This window comes from Eumetopias jubatus, unplaced genomic scaffold (assembly GCF_037043125.1).
Source record: "Eumetopias jubatus isolate StellerSeaLion01/CBP00866 unplaced genomic scaffold, mEumJub1_p1.0 scaffold_3, whole genome shotgun sequence".
In the NCBI taxonomy this organism is placed as follows: domain Eukaryota; kingdom Metazoa; phylum Chordata; class Mammalia; order Carnivora; family Otariidae; genus Eumetopias; species Eumetopias jubatus.
The window spans coordinates 192,222,581-192,235,441 of NW_028274809.1; the positions used below are offsets into that span (position 1 = coordinate 192,222,581).

The window sequence follows — 12,861 nt, forward strand, 5'->3', positions numbered from 1 at the left end:
TTTTAGTAGGGAGAATTTCAAAAAGAAATAAGTCGGTTTGCATTTTCAGGTTTGTTTTCACCTCCTTTATGAGTTTGAGGACGTTAGTCTGCTCCAGAGGTTCCCAAAGCTTCTCAGCTCCAGGCACCATCCTGGCGCCCTGGTCACTTTGTGGGGCACCCCTTGGCCAGGAGAAAGCCCTAACGATTCTGTTTATCGAGGGTAGTGTCCATGCAACTTAGTATTTGTAGCCTCATAACTAGGTAGTCGTTTGAAAAAATAAAACGTATAAATCAAAATAAAAAATATTTCATTTAATTCTTTTTTTTTAAGATTTTATTTGACAGAGAGAGAGAGAGAGAGAGAGAGAGAGAGACAGCGAGAGAGGGAACACAAGCAGGGGGAGTGGGAGAGGGAGAAGCAGGCTTCCCGCGGAGCAGGGAGCCCCACGCGGGGCTCGATCCCAGGACCCCGGGATCATGACCTGAGCCGAAGGCAGACGCTTAACAACTGAGCCACCCAGGCGCCCCTATTTCATTTAATTCTTAAATAGCTACTATTTCTTGCCCGGTTCTTGCTTTTCACTGTGGCAGCTGAAAGAACCGAGGCGCGTAGCTACAATCTAATGTTGAAATTCTGAACTCCTCCAAGCTAGTAGTTCCCGGGATTATTACTGTTATCTCCTTACAATATAAAGCATCCTGCCGCTGGGGGTTTGTGGTGCCCCCCCAGGGTTCCTCCGTGCACAGTTTGGGAACCACCGGAGCAAGCTGTTTCAAACTTGCAGCCGCCACCTTAGAAGTGTCGCTCCAGCAAGCCTCCTCATCCGTTATTCTGTGACTGTGAACCGTTTGTGAATTTACTCTTCTGAGTGGCATGGGAGGTCAATCAAAATTCTCCATGTTTTCATTCCTTTGGGTGCAAATCATAGGAATTAATTTGCTAGGTCTTCCTCTGTGGGTGAGCAATGCCAAGGAACAATGAAAAGCATATTCTGAGCTTCTTAGCTACGTTCTCCTGGGTGCGGCCCCACACCGACCACCGCGATCCAGTCTGTCCTGGCAAGGGAGCTGGGAAGGCGCTGGTTTTCCGAGGCTGCTGAGGTTCAGCGTCTGGATCTGACCGTTAGACCCCGAGAGTGGAAAGTGGATGAACAGGGGTCCGTCTTCCCCGCGATCCCCAGACAGCTGTGGCCAAGTGCCCGTGCCAGATGGATGGGCATTCTCCTGTGTTAAAGGGCACTGGGCTCTAGAGAAAGCCTTATTCATACTTCTCCTGGTTGAAAACCCCAGTGGACCCCTGTGGGGTTAAAAGGTCAGGAGCAAAAGTCTGATCTTGTGTAGAAGATGGTCTGTGTGAAAAAAGTACCCGAATTCCTTGCTTGGGTTTTCTTTTTAAAAAAGGGGATTCAGACAGATGGGGCTCCCGCTCACATTCTCACTTTGAGAATTAATATTTAAATGACTTGAACCTCACTTGGCTATAAATCTCTCTTAACCTATGTCCTGACTTTGAACTTTTTCTTACTGGCCCGACTTCCAAGTCCTTTTCAGGTCTGGAAAGTCTTCCTCAACCCCCAAATGCTCCACGATTGCAGGATAAATGTTTCAGCCCCTCTGCCCCAAGTTAGGAAGTACAGGCTCACCACTGCGAGGGAAGGAGGGGTGGCATCCTTGTGTGAACATGTAGAAAAAGCCTCCTACAAATTCATGCATCTATGATGGCTCCCAAATGTGAGATGATACATACATTTCCATGAAATTCCAGTTAATACATGGTCCATAACATTGGTGAAGATGGAGAGAAAGAAGAAAGTATCTCTAAGTAAAACCCAAACCCAAAGAGAATGGCCAATTACATACAGGTGGGAGAACTAACCTGTACTTTTTTTTTTTTTAGATTTATTGATTTATTTTAGAGAGGAGGGCGGGGCAGAGGGAGAGGGAGAGAAACAGACTCCTTACTGAATGTGGAGCCTGATGTGGGGATGGATCCCATGACCCTGAGGTCATGACCTGAGTTGAAATCAAGAGTCCGGATGCTTAACTGACTGAGCCACCCAGGGCCCCCTCACTAATCTGTTTTTAAATGTAAACTTTTAATTTTGAATAGCTTTAGATTTCTATAAAAGTTGCAAAGAGAGGTAAGCAGAGAGTTCCCGCATGGCCATGCCCCATCTCCCCTGTGGGAACATCTCGTGTTTTCATCACACGTTTGTTGCAGATAAGAGGCCATCACAGATACAACACTGTCCCTGGAAGCTCAAGCATCCTCTCCTGCCACATGGCTCGACTTGTTCTTTTAGCTTGTTTAGCTTTCAGGACACAAGTTCTTAACTAAAATGGAGTCCAAAAGATGCACCATTTTCTTTAGGGTAGCATTTGTTTGTGTCCTGTTAAAAGTATCTTTCCCTAGACTCAGGGAATGAAGGCATTTTGCTATATTCTTTTTTTAAATAAAATTTGTTTACTGTGTTAAAATATACATAATGTTTACCATCTTACCATTTTTAAGTGTACAGCTCAGTGGTACTAAATATATTCATAATGTTTGCAACCATCACCACCATCCACTGCCATAACTTTTCATTTTGTAAAATTGAACTCTGTCCTTATTAAATGGTGACTTCCCACTACCCTGTTACACCTCTCTCCCACAGCAGCACCCACCATCTACTTTGTCTCTTTGCATTTGACTGCTCTAAGTACTTCATATGAGTGGCAACAGACACTATATGTCCTTCTGCATCTGGCTTATTTCACCCAGCATAATGTCCTCAAGTTTCATCCATGTCGTGGCAGGTGGCAGAATGGCCTTCCTTCCTAAGGCTGAATAATAGATATTCCATTGTACGTACACACCGCATTTTGCTTATTCTGTTCACCTGTTGATGGACATTTGGGTTCCTTCCACATTTTAGCTATTGTGGATAATGCTGTGAGGAACATGGGTGCACAAACATCTCTTTAAGACCCTGCTTTCAATTATTTTGAGTATGTACCCAGAAGTGGCATTGCTGGATCATGTGGTAATTCTATTTTTAATTTTTTGAGGAACCGCCACGCTGGTTCCCACCAATAGTGCCCAAGGGTTTTGATTTCTTGTCAACATTTGTTATTTCCTGTTTGTTTGTTTGTTTTATAGTAGTCATCCTGATGAGTGTGACAGGTGGTATGTCACTGTAGTTATGATTTGCATTTCCCTCATGATTATTGGTTGAGCATCTTTTCATTTGCTTATTGTACATTTGTAGATCTTCTTTGAGAAATGTCTATTCAAGTCCTTTGCCCTTTTTTTTAAAGATTTCTTTATTTGAGTGCTCGCTTCAGCAGCACATATCCTAAGATTTATTTATTTGAGAGAGATAGAGAGAGAGTGTGAGCAGGGGGAGGGGCAGAGGCAGAGAGAGAGAGACAATCTCAAGTAGACTCCTGGCTGAGTGAGGAGCCGACGGGGGGCTCAATCCCATGACCATGAGATCATGACCTGAGCCGACATCAAGAGTCAGACGCTTAACCACTGAGCCACTCAGGTGCCCCCTTTGCCAATTTTTAATCAGTTTTTTTTTTTCTGAGTTTGAGGAGTTCTCTATTCTGGATATTAATCTCTTATTAAATAGATGATTCATAAATATTGTGTCCCATTCTGTGGGTTGTGTTTTTACTCTGTTGATGACATTACATTTTTAGGATCTATTCATTTTTTTAGTAGATCATGTACATAGAACATGAGATCTATTCGTATTTTGAGTAGATACATAAACATCGAGTTCACCGTAACAGCTGTATAGCATTCCATCTTATGATCACGTGACAGCTTACCCCTTTTTTTCCTATTACAATTGTGCTAGCACACCTTTCTTTGTGTAAACTGCGAGTGTGGTTAGACTGTATCTCAGAGGACTAATTGCTATATTTTATGACAAATGCATTTGTAGTTATTACAGACTGCTAATGCACTTCCCAAAATGGCTCTTCAACTTTATGTTCCCACCAGCAATGTTTGGAAGTATTGATTATTACATTGTATCGGGAGGAGAATCTCAGGTTTAGTGGCAAGGTTCTGGGCTCAAATCCTGGCTCTGCCACTTACTAGATGGGTCACTATTATCTTTCTGCTTCACTGATGAATAGTGTTTCATTGTATCTACCCATTCTCCCATAGACGCAATTTTTGGGTAATTTCCAGTTTGGGGCTTTTACAAATAAAGCTATTGTGAACATTCTAACACATGCCTTTGGGTGAGCCCATGTATGCACATCTGTTGGGTCTAAATCTAGAGACAGATTTGTTTGTCCTGGGGTAGCTATTTGCTTGGTTTTGCAGAAAATGCCATGCTTTTGCCCAAAGACGTTTTACTAGCTTATGTACCGCCAGCAGTGTATGCGTGTTCCAATTGCTCCATTTCCTGGCCAACACTTGGTGTTGTCAGTCTTTTTCCCGTTAGTGTCGGGTTTGTGGTCTGGAAGCTTACAAGAAGAACCATGGCCCCAGATGTTAGCAATGTTCCCCTAGCTCTTGCCCCGGCGAGCGAGAGAGTCTTGGGAAGCTGACTTGGACTATGTCTCTATCCTGGCAAGAGAGAAGTTTTGCCAGCAGGGAGTGAATTCCTGGGAAAATTGCATTTCCAGCTGCAAATGAATAAGTGGGTATCACTGTTTTATACATATGGCTTATGAACTTGGTTAACGGGAGCCCCGATTGGGAGATTAGTTGGCCCATAGTGAGTACCTGGTTCATGGGAAGAGTCAATGTTTATAGAAATCAGAATAGTAGTTGCTTCTGGGGGTGGGGTGGCTAATGGACTGGGAGGGTGTGTGAGGTGATATTCTTGGTGCTGAGAATGTTCCAGATCTTGACCTAGAGTATATACATGGGAAAAACCATTGAGCTGTACACTTACGATTAATGTACCTTTTATACTATACTGTGTGTGTGTAGACCTCTGTTAAAAAAAAAAAACAATCACTAACTTACACTTGGTTTCCTCTTCTTTCCCTGTGGGACAAAGAGCTCTTTCAGCTCGGCCACTGCGATTCTGACCAGGAATCAGGAGAGGGCGTCAGGAGAGGGAGGAGATGGCATCGTCAGCTCTGAGGGAGAGAGGGGCCGCTCTGGGCAGAGGCTTTGAGAGGACAGGTGACAGGCGGCAGGTGTGAGCTGGTGGAAGTCCCCCAGTGCTCAGGGGCATTCCAGGGCCACACATGGAGTGAAGAACATAAGGATTTCTGTTTTCTGATGTGTCAGCAGAAGGAACAAGTTAAGAAAAAGGTGTTAGTGTCAAATTTATAAGGCGCTGTGCGGGGTTTGCCAGTAAAAGAAAACCCAGTTGCTCAGCCAGACTTTGAAAGATATTATTTGGTCCCTGAGTAGAAACAGCTGTTGTTTCCTGTTAAGGAAATCAGCTATCCATTTCCACACGCACCGGCAACCAGGTGTTCAAACCTCACGGGCTGCTGCTCCCTCCTGGACCAGATCCTCGGGCCAAAGCAAATGAACAGAACTCCATCATCTTCTCTTGTCCTTTGTCTTGTGAGGAGCCAGCTGGGAGCTCTCCTTCCTGAACTGTACTCCGTTTCCCTCCTCATCCTCCTTCCCCGGTGCGGGGAACAGCCCGGGGAACAGCCCGGGGTGGGGGGTGCTGGTGCTCCTCTCTGCTGGGGGTCTGGATGGAAGCGCTCTTCCCGAAGGGTCTTTCTCAGTAGGTGTGGGGTCTGCGCTGCCGACGGACTGCTTCCTCAGCTCCCGCTGACCTGGTTTTTCCAGCCGCCTTGCCCAGGTGAACAATAATTTATGCTGGAAATAGGCCAGTGTGATAGCTGGGTCACCCCAAAAGCTTCCGTCCTGTGGGCTGGCCCTTGGCTAAACTGTAGAGCGGATCGAGTTTCCCTGGCGGAGCTTCACCGAGTCTGTGCCTCTCGGAACTCGGTTCTCACAGCCTGCCTTCTTTTCTTCCAGGATGGCCCCCTGTTGGCCCTCCGCACCCCCACACTTGGCTTGCGCCGGGCACACACGGCCGGCCTTCCAGCACGTGGACTCACTTCCACCTTCTAAAGGGTTTTCACTCAGATCCGTATTTCTTTGACATCTTAATAAGCTGTCCTATAGCAAACCACAGGACGAATAATAATACCGTTTTGGCAGCTTGAGCTATTATTTTGCTTTGATTTATGAGAACTGGACTCACAGGAGCTGTGGGTCTTTTCAGATGTTGCTAAGTGCGTGCTGATCCCCAGCTGGCGTCAATAGGAAGCTCGGACCCCGAGCCTGGCTCCCACACCCTAGCAGAGAGCTCACAGGGCCTCACGGGGCCTCCCTGGCTTCTCAAGAGCCAAGTGGTAAAAAGAAAACTCCAGGGGAGGGGTGCATGAGAGGGTGTACCCTGGGCGTGGAGGCTCCCCAGCCCTGCACCCCACACATGTCCTTGCGCTGACAGCTCGGGCTCGTGATAAGCAGACCTTGTGTTCAGGCCAGGGCTCACGCCCAGGAGATCGTCAGTGCTGCTCAAATGCAGCGAGCCACACAGTGGGGTCCACGGGGCAACCACCGGAGCACTGCCTCCCAGTAGAATTCGCCACGATGAGGGAAACGAGCTACACCTGCTCTGTGCAATATGGCAGCCCTTGTTTATTGCACTCCTAAAATGTGGCTCATGGAAATGCATAAACATTAATTTTATTTACTTTCCACTAACTAATTAACAGTTTTATTTAAATAGCCACATGTGGCCAAGGCTACTTTATTGGACATTACAGGAGATACTACTTTGGAGAGTAGGGAAAAGATCATCTGAACTTCTCTTAATATTTATTTTCATCTAAAACATGAAGAAACCAACGTTGATGCCAGCCTCTACTGTTCAGAGGGACTGGGGCCCTCATGAGTTGGTCTCTCCCGCGAACACTGTCACATGCAGGTGGAGGTACCCCGGCCAGAAGGTCCCAGTCAGAGAGTTGACGGTGGCTCCTCAATGGCTTTTGTACAGAATCTTAGAAGTAGCCCAGTTGTGTCTGTTTTATTGGATTTACAAATTATCTGGTTTTAAGGAAAATTAATCCTTGCAAAGTAGAACACTGACTTAGAATCCTGCATCAATTGCAGACTGACGATCCTGTTGATGAAGCAAACCCAAGCAAACAGCAAGATGGCAAAGGGGACCCTCCCACCCTCAGCTTCTGTGGATACTCCATTGGGCAAGACAATGACAACCCACTCAAGCCTCATGAGGCCACGTGATTCAGAATGATCTAGACTGAATTGTTGATATAGATTCATGATCACCAAAGGTAACCCTCATCTCAGTATATGTCGTGTTTTGAAATACCAGCTGATAATAGTTTGAAATCATTGAGATGAGCAAGGCACTTAAGGATGAAATGCCTGAAAATGAAGACAAAATTTTACCATTTTTAAGATCCTACAGTACAATGTAAAATTTCACTAAAAGTTGGATACATTTCCAGAAGCCTCTTTTGAGTGAACTTAGCAGCAATTTAAGTCAAATACCATTGAGGAAGGACTTCCCACTGTGGTTCACACAGCTGAAATACAAAGAAAATGTTGGCGTGGCAAACAGAAATGCATTCCCTTTGTCATAAAACCCTGTTGGAACGCACGTAGAAAACACTGCCGAACACCAGGAGGACTAGGCTAAGAACACGTTACACGGTGTGGGAGATTCGCTACACAGTTGGATAAGAGTATAGATGTTCTTTTTTTTAACTTTTCACTTTAAAAATAACTTCAGATTTACAGAAAAGATGCAAAGCTGGTAGAGAGAGTTCCCCATACCCTTCACCTGGTCCCCCGAATGTTAGCACTCACCCAGCCACAGTGCAGTGGCTGAGCCGGGAAATCAGCCTCGACGCTCACCATCTGCAGTCCTTGTCTGAATTTCTCCGATTTTCCCACCACTGGCCTTTTCCTAGTAGGAGTCTATCAGGATCTTCACTGCATTTAGTTGTGGGGTCTCTTCAGACTTCTCCCATGTGGGGATTGTTCCTCGGTCTTCCATTGATTTCTTTGCCTTTCATGACCTTGACACTTAAAAACAGAGATTTATTTATTTATTTGTTTGTTTATTTGAGAGAAAGAGAGAGAGAGCAAGTGGGGGGAGGGGCAGATGGAGAGAATCCCAAGCAGACTCCCCGCTGAACATGGAGCCTGACTCCTGGCTGAGCGAGGAGCCGACTAGGGGCTCAATCCCATGAGCTCAAGATCATGACCCAAGCCAAAATCAAGAGTTTCATGCTCACCTGACTGAGCCACCCAGGCACCCCATGACCTTGACACTTTTGAAACGTACCGTCCCATTAGATTTAGGATGTCTGTTTTCTCAGGAATGGATCAAGGTTGTGCATGTTTGGCAGGAACGCCAGAGGTGATGCTGGGTCCTTCTCAGCCCCTCATCTCAGGGTGACGAGGATCAGTTTGTCTCATGGTTGGTGGTGGTAACCTTGATCTCCTGGTCAGAGCCCTGGAGAGCTACTGTTGCTCTTCTTGTAATTAATAAGTATCTTGTGGGGAGACGCTTTGAGACTCTGTGAATATCTTGTGTCTCATCAACATGTATATATTTCCAGTGTGTCTTGAGCCATGGTATTTACTGCATTCTGCTTCAACAATTAAATTTTTAAAAGATCCGTTTTCCCCTGTGTAGGTAAAGAAAGATGTGCTATGGAACATATATTCTTTTCTTTTTAAAGATTTTTTATTTATTTATTGAGAGAGAGAGAGAATGGTAGAGAGAGAACATGAGAGGGAAGAAGGTCAGAGGGAGAAGCAGACTCCCCGCTGAGCAGGGAGCCCGATGCGGGACTCGATCCTGGGACACCAGGGTCATGACCTGAGCCGAAGGCAGTCGCTTAACCAACTGAGCCACCCAGGCACCCTGGAACATATATTCTTAACAGTAAATGGCTTTTTATTAAAATAAATAAATTTCACTGGCAAAACTGTCCCTTACAGGAGAGGAAGTGGGGTAAGGTCACAGTTACTACAGTTCATGGGGGCTCGTTCACTGTACCTGCGTGAGCGACTTAACAGCAACCAAACTCCCAGAGCCACACATCCCGCGGGTGCCCCAGATGTCACTAACACAGCTATGCTGATTTAGAAATAAAAATGTAAAAGAATGTTTATAGTACTTTGTGATGAGGTGGAGAATGACCATGAAGACTTTTTGTACTACACAGGATTATTGTGGTTAAATTGCAGCAAGGATAACTTAAAGGCTGTTGGACTTAAAGATGGATGATATGGTTTTCTTTTACAAAACAAACAACAATAACATAGCTGTTCAAGACTTGTGACCTGTAGCTGGGAAAACCAAAGACTGTCAGAAGGATGCTTCTTAGCAGATATTTTTAAAAGAAAAATAAACACTCTTAATTTGTACCTTCAAGATAAAGGTGAATTTTATTTTATTTTATTTTAAAGATTTTATTTATTTATCTGACAGAGAGAGACACAGCGAGAGAGGGAACACAAGCAGGGGGAGTGGGAGAGGGAGAAGCAGGCTTCCCGCGGAGCAGGGAGCCCGACGCGGGGCTCGATCCCAGGACCCCGGGATCATGACCTGAGCCGAAGGCAGACGCTTAACCAACTGAGCCACCCAGGTGCCCCAAGATAAAGGTGAATTTAAAAAAAATAAGGAGTAAGAAAGTAACAGCTTTTTGAAAGAAATTTGAGAGAACTTTTGGAAAACAGATGGACTAAATTTTTTATTGTTGCCCCAAATAATGTGTCATCTATTAAAATGCTCCTGCCTTCATACTTTAAAAAAATAGAGACATCTTTATCTTATTTAACAATCTTCCCAACAATGGTGGGTTGTAATCCCATTTGCTAAAAATGTTAGCATGTAGTGCCTTATGGTTAATTTGCATGAAAAACTAATTGACATCAAGGAAGATGGAAATTTACTAGCTGAGTTTCAACAAAAAAATGTTTGCATAATTGGTGGATAAGATTGGAAAGTGAGTAAAATGATTTGGTAAGTTAATTATTCCTTAATCTTTGGATTTGTGCTTCTTTAAGGAGTATTTTTTAACAAGTTTGATAGCCATTAAAATCCAGTATCAAAATAAACAACTCAGAATCAGACCTACAGATGTTGTATCAGAAAATGTTAGACTAAGAGTCTCAGAAATAGCAAAGTGCATTCAGTCACATTGCTTCCACTAAAAATCTTATTATGGAGAATAGGGCCATTTTAGTGAGCATGAAAAGGTTTTCTGGGGGCGCCTGGGTGGCTCAGTTGGTTAAGCATCTGACTTTGGCTCAGGTCATGAGCTCAGGGTCCTGGGATCAAACCCCGTGTTGGGTTCCCTGCTCAGTGGGGAGCCTGCTTCTCCCTCTGCCTCTGCCCTCTGCGCCCCCTCGTGCTCTGTCTCTCTCTCAAATAAATAAATAAATAAATATTTTAAAAAAAGGTTTTCTGTACCATAAACAAATAAAAAATGCAAAATTATTTTAGCGCAATTTGTGTCTAATTTTTAACTCATCCTTCCAGCATTTTAATTGTTGTGTGTGATTTTTAATATAAGTCATACGTTAGCATGGTCGTACTCATATGTAGCTTATGTATTTACACGTGAGGAGAGTTTGTGGAAATAGTTTCAGTTATGCGGATGTGAGAGTGAGCAGCCACTGCTGTGGATCTGAGATCTGACTGTACTTCAAAGGGAATTACCTACAGGCTTCATCTCCTTTGGTTCCCACGCCGAGAAGAGGCAAGTCTTACTTGTGAAATAAAGTGATCCCTCGGTTTTAGTTCAGGAAACCTGGCACTGCGAGAAGGCAAGATGTATCCTTGTGTCTTAAAAGCTGAAAGGGAGTTGCCGGAATTGGAAGCCAGGTCCTGTGCCTGTTCCGCCACATTACTCTGACTCAGAGTGGAATCTGTCCTCAGGGCTTCACGCTGTGTTCTCGAACGGGCTTCCCCCAGCATGGAGTCAGCGCTCATCCTTCAAGGAGTGTTTGTGAGGAACTCCATGCGCCGGTTGCCCAATAGACAGAAGTGGATCTTGGGATTCTTATAAGCAGCATTTGTAAATATACACCAATAAACAAATGCATGAAACAGTATTACGGTCTGCCTTTCCCAGAGGAGCAAAACCACCCTCACGCGTGGATGAACTACACGTATATAGTTTGTTCCCCGGGTGGGTTAACATTATTCTTCTTAATTATTGCTTCTATTTGTACAGGACCTTCCCCTGGGTCACACATCCCACTGCCACAAGGCAGAGAGTGATTTGCCCTCCGAGTTAAGGAAGAAGAGATCCAGGCATAGAGGGGCTGCTCTGCTCAGGGTCGCAGGAGTGGGAAGCTGCTGAGCCGCCCCCCGCCCCCCCATCTCAGCCTCGGGACCTAGGCTCTGTCCACAGGAGCTCGTGCATTTCCCAATCCCTGCTCACCAGAGCCCCGGCAGCCTCTACTAGATGCATGGCCACATTCCAGACTCGCCCTTTGGGAGGGAAGTTTGTCTCTGGGAATGCTCTCTTAAGACACTGGTGTACTGGGGCGCCTGGGTGGCTCAGTCGGTTAAGCCACTGCCTTCGGCTCAGGTCATGATCCTGGACTCCCGGGATCGAGTCCCGCGTCGGGCTCCCCGCTCAGCAGGGGGTCTGCTTCTCCCTCCAACCCTCCCCCCTCTCATGTGCTCTCTCTCTCTCTCATTCTTGCTCTCTCAAATAAATAAATAAATAAAAATCTTAAAAAAAAAAGACACTGGTGTACTGGGGGAGAAGAGTCCGATACCACCTGATTACACCTATGTATTATTTATCCTATTAGATTGCTTCCCAGATGGTGGAATGAAAAAGATTTTGGGCCAGAGAAAATGGGGCATGAGCCCACCGCGCACGTCTCCACACGCACAGGGCAGGGGTGGGGTGCGGGCTGCAGGTGGGGGACTTGCGTGGGGCACTGCAGCCCTTTGTAGGGCTCAGGGGGTTTCAAAAGCCATTTCATGAGTGGGGTCACGTTTGGTATTTACAGCAACCAAGTGAGGAAGGAGAACAGGTGGTTCTGAACCTCCACTTTGCAGATGGATTGACTGAGGCTCAGAAGGGGGAATATGACAGGACTTTCTTAAAGTCCTTCACACACCTTGTAAGTGGTGCCACCAAAACCCATTCTGAACTGACTTTTCCTGTTTATCTTTTGCTGATGTTTCGTTCCTGTGGTTCTTAGCAGGGCTGGCTCTGCCTCCGAGGGGCTGTTTCAGATACCTGTGGGGACATGTTGCTTGTCTCAGCGGATGCCGGCGCCTCTGGTGTCTAGTGGGCACGGACCAGGGATGGTACAGGTCCCATAAAGTGCAGGTGTCCCCACATGAGGAGAAGTGCCTAGCTTTACGGTGGCCCGCTGGGCCCTCTTGAAAAATGGCTTTACTATGTGTTTGCCATTATCTGAGCCTAGAATGTAGTTCTACCATAACGCCAGACAGCCACAGAGACCGGCCAGCCCTGCCCTGTGGTTCGCAGGCAGGTACCAGAACCTCCCTGGGAAGTGATGCTGGGGCCCAAAGTGCTGGGAAAGCGGATGGATGGCTCTGTGTACGTTTCCCCTTTCCACATTCTAGGTGGTTCCTTGGAACTGCCTCTGCTTTGGAAGGGCTTGTTCTTTGCCTCTCTGCCCACGTGCAAAAGCACTGTTTTTAAAAAGCTACCATGGTGTCTTGGGAAGTTGCATAATCAGACGTCCCTGGGCTCACTTCCTAGTTCTTGCCCTTTCTTGGGCAAGTTCCTAAACCGCTGGGCCTTGTTTCCTTTGTTTGTAAAATGGAAGAGAATGCCTGCTTCACTTGGTCATCCCGAAAGTCAAATGAGATGTCGCACGTGGGTAAAGCACACGGACTCACTTCTATTCCACTCT

At 45.8% G+C, this 12,861-nt stretch overlaps 1 long non-coding RNA gene across 1 annotated transcript; it reads left to right on the forward strand.

Annotated features, from left to right (window-relative positions):
• Window positions 1-4,495: 4,495 nt before the first annotated feature.
• LOC114196634 (uncharacterized) lies at window positions 4,496-11,489 on the forward strand. The gene is made up of 3 exons (XR_003606758.2): window positions 4,496-4,624; window positions 7,081-7,265; window positions 11,190-11,489. It is a non-coding gene; the product is annotated as an uncharacterized LOC114196634 (long non-coding RNA).
• Window positions 11,490-12,861: the final 1,372 nt, after the last annotated feature.